General features: G+C 42.8%; 1 long non-coding RNA gene across 1 annotated transcript; it reads right to left on the bottom strand.

Annotated features, from left to right (window-relative positions):
* Positions 1 to 3,892: 3,892 nt before the first annotated feature.
* On the bottom strand, positions 3,893 to 6,808 carry LOC120093233 (uncharacterized). Its single transcript, XR_005486354.2, has 2 exons — positions 6,709 to 6,808; positions 3,893 to 5,623 (listed from the first exon to the last, which is right to left on the bottom strand). It is a non-coding gene; the product is annotated as an uncharacterized LOC120093233 (long non-coding RNA).
* Positions 6,809 to 8,099: the final 1,291 nt, after the last annotated feature.

The raw sequence follows: 8,099 nt of genomic DNA, 5'->3' as shown, positions 1-8,099 counted from the left end.
GTCTGTCTCTGTCTCTGTCTGTTTGTCTATCTCTGTCTCTGTCTCTCTCTTGCTCTGTCTCTCTCTCTGTCTGTCTCTCTCTTTCTGTAAGTGTTTGTGTGTGTGAGTGTGTGTGTGTGTGTGTGTGTGTGTGTGTGTGTGTGTGTGTGTATACTAGGCTTGAAACTAATATTCTGGCCACAGCCTCAAATCTGAAAGCCAAAGAAGATTATGGTTAACTTCCCTTGGTCTTACAGCAATCATTTAAAGGAGCATGGTAAGGGTTGCACCAAAATTTAGAAGTTATTTCTGATTCCTATGCTAGTTCATTGCAATTAAAAGACGGAGGGGAACAGATCATCTGTGTGGAGACTGAGCAGCAAATACAAAGTATCCTGGAGATGCAGAGAATTCAGGCTAAATTCCATTCTGGCCTACCAGGACCTGCGTTATTTTCGAAGTGAGCTCTAATATGATTCTGCTAGCAAGGTTTGTTTCCTTCAGGAATGCTGTTTGTCCTTAGTGACTCATAGAAGCCATTTTTACTATTTTTTTTAAAGCATCAGATGTGGTAGGCTGCGTGAGCCTAGGAAAGGTTGGGTTGGTCCGTTTGGGCTTCATTGGTTGTTTCCCATGGGAAAATGAGAGGAACAGATTATAAAGATGAAGAGTAAATTAAAGATGAGAGGCATTCTCACCAGCTGTGGGGCCATATATGGATAGATGGAAAATTCTCGCCAGCTGTGGGGCCATATACAGATAGATGGAAAATTCTCAGTCAGCTTTGGGGCCATATACAGATGGGAAGAATCAGGCAAGGCCAGCATCATTCAATTGTCCAGATATTTGGTCCAGAGAACTCAACACAGGTTTCTTATCTTTTTATTGGTTGAGGAGTAGGTAAGGTGGAAATGGATGAGAAACCTTCACGTCTTTTTGAGTGCTGATCGAATAAACCAACACAACCAAATGACACCCTGGGCGTCCTTAGGTGTGCCCTTTAGACATTGAAAAATGGGAAAAGAGAAAGGAGAGAGGAAGAAGAAGGAAAGATGGAGAAGGAAAGGAATGGATGATGTTAGAGATGTGGGAGAGGAAGGGAGGGATTGAGGAAGAGAGTGAAGAGATTCAAGGACAGCTTCAGTATTTCTAACTCTGAAACGAAATCTCTATGAGATAGAAAAATCGCATTTCATGGTGTGTTTCATTGTTTACATCTCAAAGGGAACAGGTTTTATAAACTTAGTGGTAGTCAGTAAGTAGGTCTACGTCTATGATGATTTAATTTACAGGAGAATTTCCTGACCTTAGAATTCAGTGCTGCAAAGACGTTTCAAAGACAGACGTATCCTTTCTGCCTGTCTGCAGATGGCCCGCTTGGTGGCAGCCCACTATTCACTTTTTAGTAACTAGCCTTTGTGGTTATCCAGGCCATTTACATGTTTAACAATTAAAATGGAGCGAAACATTCCATAAATTGCACAGGTTACTTGGAAGACATGAAGTTATATTAAATGCTTGATGAAACACTGAGAATTGCGCGGCCTGTCCTCTTCCTCCACAGGCATTTCCCCGGGCACTTTCCTTAGCCTTGACTATTGCTGACCTAGGAAGGTGGAAAGTGAAACCAAGCTCGCCAGTCCATCCTACGGCAAAGCCCACCCACAATTCTTAGGTTATCCGGCAAGGCATAGGATGCATTTTATTGGTTACTTCTTTCTCATTATAATTAGTAGATATCTGTTTTGAGATTTGAATGCACTGCCATTTCCTACAAAGGAAAATAAACGTGTGTGTGTGTGTGTGTGTGTGTGTGTGTGTGTGTGTGTGTGCATGCACTCCTCTAATCTCCAATTGGAGTGGACTTTTCCCTAATAACCCAGCACTTTTTAGGCTTTTTACATTTGCTTTTTGATTCATTAAAGATACATTCGCTGTTTCCAGTCAGCTCGAGCTTGGTGTTCCCTTTGGGAAAGTAAATGGCAAAAGACCACGTGACTGGCAAAGGCAAACACTGCTAAAAGGTCACAGCTGTTGCTTGACGGGGAAAGCCTGAGCTAGTGGAAAGAGGAGGCAGAATGTGGAAAAGGTGTTAAAGTGGAGTAAAAGAGAACCTAAAAGTCCCCTTCTATGGTCACAGCCACCACTGAGGTCTTCTGGGAGGCAGGTACTAAGGTGAATAAGAACTGTATGTGTTTCCTAGACAATGTCACTTCTGAAAGAGAAAAGGTCAGGTCACGCTACAAACCTGCTTTCTGTAGAAGAAAAGTGGGTAGAGGAATCAGGCGTGGAGAGCTGCAGGCTGCAGGGCTACACAGGAAACTTGGCTGAGCTGTGGGCAGCACGGGGACATTTGTTCTTCTTGAGAGAACTCCCTCCTTCGAGCAGAAACACTAGGCCCCAATGGCTTCATATTTGTATCCACCTACCCCATACTCAGCTGTTGGCTAGGAGCAACTTAGAAATGTGGGCCTTGGTGTGTTTGCTGCAGGGAGCTCAAAGCTGTGTCAGCCATAGACTGACTACTGTACTCACTAGAGTCTCTTTATTGCATATACTTACAATAGCTTTCTTAAGGTTTTATTGCTGTGAAGACACACCATGACCAAGGCAATTCTTACAAAGGACTTACAGTTTCAGAGGTTAAGTCTATTATCATCATGGTAGAAAACCTGGCAGCATCCAGGCAGACTTTGTGCTGGAGAGGGAGCTAAGAATTCTACATCTTGATCCACAGCAGACAGGAGGGGACGCTTGTCAGCAGGCAGCCAGGAGGAGGCTCTCTTTCTACACTGGGTAGAGCTTGAGCATTAGGAGGCCTTAAAGCCCACCTACACAGTGATGCACTTCCTCCAACAAGGCCACACCTCCGAATAGTGCCACTTCCCAAGGGCCAAGCATATTCAATCCAACCCAATAGCCAATGTGACATATTGATATATACATGGGTATGTTCACACACACACACACACAGACACACACAGACACACACAGACACATACACACACACACAAAATACCCCACTCACACACATTGGTATGATGCATGGCTGGTTTTGGATTTTAGGTTTTTTTTTAAAATAAAGGGAACACACACACACACACACACACATACACACACAAAATACCTCACACACACACACACACACACACACACACACACACACGTCCCTCACAGTTCAGGTCACTGAATTCCTAGGTGGTTTCCAGTTAGTCACTTTTTAGTTGACTTTGGTTTTATGGAGGGCAAGAGGAGAATAAAAACTCTTGGGATAAACTAATGAAAGTCAAAGGCATTCTCTTTCCCTAAAATACACACACATAAGCAGTCTCTAGTTACATGAATATATCTCATGTATGAACTATCTATATATGTTTACATATTACATATGTATTATACTGTATACATGACTACATTTGTTTTGTATGCACATCGCATAGTCACTCTGTATTATACCCTGTGACAGTGGGTCTCAACCTGTGGGTCTCAACCCTTTTGGGGGTCACATATCAGATGTTCTGTATATTGAATATTTACATAATTATTCATAACAGTAACAAAAGTAGTTATGAAATAGTAACAAAATAATTTTATGGTTGGGGGTCATCATAACATACATAGCTACATTAAACGGTTATAGCATTAGGAAGGTTGAGAACTCCTGCTTTCTGTCACATACATAGTATAGTATGATGATTCTTTTGAAGCATGCCCACATATATGCATATACACACATCTGCCAGAATATACATTTCTTTAAATCAGACAGAACTACAGAAACATAGAAGATATTAAATATACTTTGAGACAAAAAAAGGATTTTAACCGACCTGAAAAGAATAAATATTTTTTCTTAATAAATTGATATTCTATTCCTAAAAGTTGAAGTAAAGAAAACACAGACAACTGGAACTACCTAAAAGATATGGAGATTTAATTGAATCAGCCAAAAAAAATGTTTCTGTAATTAAACTCACATATTTAAGTCTGTGTTTCTAGGCAACCAAGGCAAAAAACGCAAAACATTAGAAAAGGCAACCAATTATTGAGAAGTTCTTGTTGAGAACCATGAAGTACACAAAAGAAGTATGAAATGTGATCCTTCTCCACAGGAAAGAAGAGTTTTTATTTAATGGAAATTCAGAAGCCGCAGCACGGGAAGGGGTGTCCGGTGACCCCCACATGCCATGTAGTGTGTCAGGTAGAGTGTCCTGTGTCATGTAGGGATCACTGCTTAGGGGAAGCACAACTACGACCCACAAAAGGATGACAAAGCAGCTTTGGGGAGGGATCCAGCCTGTGAGGTGTGGGGACCCATAATGAATCACTCTTTCAATAGCTTAATGGAAGGCTTGCAGGAACAGGCCCAAGTTTTTGTCATCTCAAGGAGTATTTCTTGAGTCCACAGATGTCACCGCCACCCAATGCACTTTCCTTAGAAGAGTCACTTCCAGAATAATTGCTGGACGATATGCCTCCCTCGGGCCCCTAAGAACACTCCGTTTCATTTCATCTCTTACCTTCTTCAAAGGAATGCTTGGGGATGGTGTCTCGATGGAGGTATTGTCAGCTCATCACATGGGATGGCTGCTGTCAAGACTGCACCTCACCACATACTCTGAAGGATGCACAGGTTCCCCCTCTACCTGACCTTGCCACCACCTCCACCTCATTTGAAAGACATTTACATATAGGGGCAAATCACAGGCAGCCCCACATACTGTACGATCAGCTTGAGGGGCAGCGGCACACACCTTTAGTCTCTGCCCTTGGAAGGCAGAAGCTGGTGTCTCTCAGAGTTCAAGGCCAGCCTGGTCTACAAAGCAAGTTCCATGACAGCCAGGGCTACACGGAGAAACCCTGTCTTGAGAAACCATCCAAATCAAAACCAGATCACCTTGAGATTCAATATGTCTCCTCACGCAGGAACATCTTTCTGGAAAATTGCCTTACAGGGGAGTTGATTTTTCAGGTAAAAGTTCCTCCCTGTAGAGATGAAGGTCAATTGGTTCAGAAAAACTTCAAAAATACCATTTTTAAAAGAATGATGTGTATGAATGTTTGCTAACAGGCACTACATAGTGTTTATTATATACCAGGCCCTGGTCAAATATCACTTACCCCACTTTAAAAAAAAAATCCTCTGCAGGACCATAAATATTGTCTCCATTGTCAGAAGGGAAGGCTGAAGCATGAGAAAGTTAACTAGCCTGGGTCTCTCTGTAAGAAGGGAGTGAGGATTGAGCCCAAGCAGTCTGGTCTTAGAGTCCAGGTCTTATGGGCTCTATTAGCAAGCTCCAAGGTCAGACTACTTCACAACTGACAGGAAACTTAGGAAAGCACAGAGGGCTTGGTCCACTCCTGGATACTGTGGTTCTGTAGACGTGGGTGGGGAACTGTGACTTTGCAAGGATGATGTTGATGCTGATCCTTGCAGGGTGTGGAGCCATGGCTACGCACCCTGTGCCCTTCCTTAGCCTGGGCTGCTTCCATTTCCTCAGCGATGCTTTAGCCTCTGTAGTCCTTCAGGTTTCTCCAGATGGTGTAAATACACGCCGAGGACAACAATCCCTGCTCCGTTCCGAACCACTGTCCGTGGGCTGTACAGAGGAATCCTTTAGACCATTCTTAAAGCCGATTATGCCTGAGGTCCCAGACACAAAGACCCTGATTTAATCGGGACAGACTTGAATCAGGGAAATTCCCTGCCCCCCCCCCCCGAATCTATCAGATCCAGCAGGAGTGTGAAGATTGGTCCTTTTCACTTAGAGCTTATGCATTTCGCCTGTTAATAGTGAGACCTCAGTCCCCAGGGGTTCCGTGCTTCAATGTACAGTGCGATGGGAAAAGTCACCCAGGACAGAGATTAGCTGAGCTACAAGATCAATCGTCTTTTCGTAAATGTGTCTACACGAGGCACAGAGTTTCCTTCTCCTTTCTGGAGCCTTTCTCCAGCCTCCTCTCTGGAGAGCCAAGTGTACTCGTTGACTTAGACGAGAACTTGACTTTGGCAGCTCACCGAAATACTCCCATTATGTTTCCCCAAATTTGGAATGGTTTGTGTTACAGGAAGATCCTCCGTTACACTCAGAAATGCCTGGCAGCTTTTCTCGAAAGTACACTATAAAATGGTATCTGATTTGTACTGCCTCATAAACGAAGTTCTGGGCCTTTACAGCAATAGCGTACACAGCTCCTGACATCGGCAGCAGCGTATTTTAAGGCACCAGCGTATTTTAAGGCATAAACGTATTCTAAGGCAGTGGTGTATTTTACGGCATTGGCATATTTTAAGGCGACCGAGTATTTTAAGTCATCGATGTATTTTAAGGCAGTAGCGGGCTCTTGCTCTATCTGATCAACGTCCTTTCTGAGTTCCTTTCTTTACTCTGCTGCCCATTAATCTTCAGTGAGTGATAAGGTCTTCAGAAATTACTGAGTTTGTTTGACAAGACTTCTGTTATCAAAATAGACACAGGCAAAATGAAGATAATAATCCAAGTAATAGTTTGCCTGTCTAGGGGAAGACTACTCCAATTAATTAATTAGCCTCTGTGAAAGGTTCTCAAGGCAACGAAATGGATTTCACCCTATCATATCACCCTCTCAGTAATCAGCTGGCTCACAAACTTTTCAAATCATTGTGCATTTTTCCCCCTAGCACAAACCTGCAACTGATTACTTGGGAGAAAATTAAATACAGAAAAACCCCCATTTCCTTTTTCTTACCCAATGTCCCCTCGTGTTGCTGCGGTTTGCGTGAAGTTTCAACCCTCTCTTTATTACCCTTCTACACTGGACTCCCAGTGCTTGAGCCTGGGTGGGAGCACAGGGTTCTAAATTTAGAACACAGGACTTAGAGAGCCTAAGAGGCCCAGACCTTGGCTGTGCTGTAACAGACCTCAGATACACTGTGACTTTCAGATTCTGCTCTGAGAATTTACCCATTGCTTAGAACATTGCTTCTCAAAAACAACTAAAGTAGTGACTTAGCAGTAGAAATACAGGGGACAGTGAGATTAGAGACACCTTAAGAAAACTGAGTGGAATTTGATGGTCTCATATTTAGGCATGAAAGATTCCCAGTTAGGGCAGCTGGATTAATTATGACATAGTGGTACCATAAACTATGGTGTATGTAAGGTAAGGAAGAGTTTAAGTGTGTATGTGTGTGTGTGTGTGTGTGTGTGTGTGTGTGTGTGTGTGTGTGCTCTGTGTGTAAAGGCACAGCATAGCTACCAAGGTAGACATTACTTGAAGAGCCAACATTATAGAAGAAGATTGCTGCTGGCAAATCAACCTTTACCACAGAGCACATGTTTGTGAGCAGCAGGAGTGAAACTGGGAACTCTTGCAATTTCAGTGAGACAAGGATGGGAAAGAACAGAACATCAGATTTCACAGAAACAGACCATCCCTAATAAACCCTCGGAAGGGCTTCAGCTGAAATAGACCCACCTGTACCTAGACCAAATGAGAACAACCCGACTTTAGATAAAGGCGGTCTCCTTCTGCCCCAAACCCTTGTAACACATGGAAATTATCCTGGGTAGCCTTTATGTGTCATATCTAGCATTTAATCACAGCTTAGAAGATAAACTGTAAGGTCAGACTAACAACAGAAAAGGGATAAGACAAAAGTAATTCAGACGTTAGAAGTCGACAGGCACAGATCTCAAAGTGACTTCAATTAGTTTGTTTAAATTAGGAACATTCTTTTCAACTTTTAAAGTCTTTGCATGTCAGGAAGAGTACGTCCAGTTTTCCCTAGGGAGGGGCAAAAGCTGTACTTTTGTATGCACACATATGTATACACACATATGTATACACACATACATATGAAAATGTTTCAGTAGAGCTACACTCACTGAAACCTGAGTACATATTTAAAAAAAGGAAACCCAAACCACTCCGCTGAAAAGCAGGTTGGAGAGATGTCTATGAGCCCAACTATGAGAAAGAAACCTTCCTGCATATTTCATCACTGTAAGAACAGTTGTTTGAAAATGACTTGAATGTATGTAGAAGGGAGGAACTAATTGAGAGCCATGGGAATGTTCCGTTTATTTACTCGATGTTGGCCAAAAGGCTCACGGGTGGTAAAGTGCTGCATTCTTGGT

Source organism: Rattus norvegicus, chromosome 6, assembly GCF_036323735.1.
Source record: "Rattus norvegicus strain BN/NHsdMcwi chromosome 6, GRCr8, whole genome shotgun sequence".
NCBI lineage: Eukaryota > Metazoa > Chordata > Mammalia > Rodentia > Muridae > Rattus > Rattus norvegicus.
This window is presented reverse-complemented; position numbering and strand designations above follow the sequence as displayed.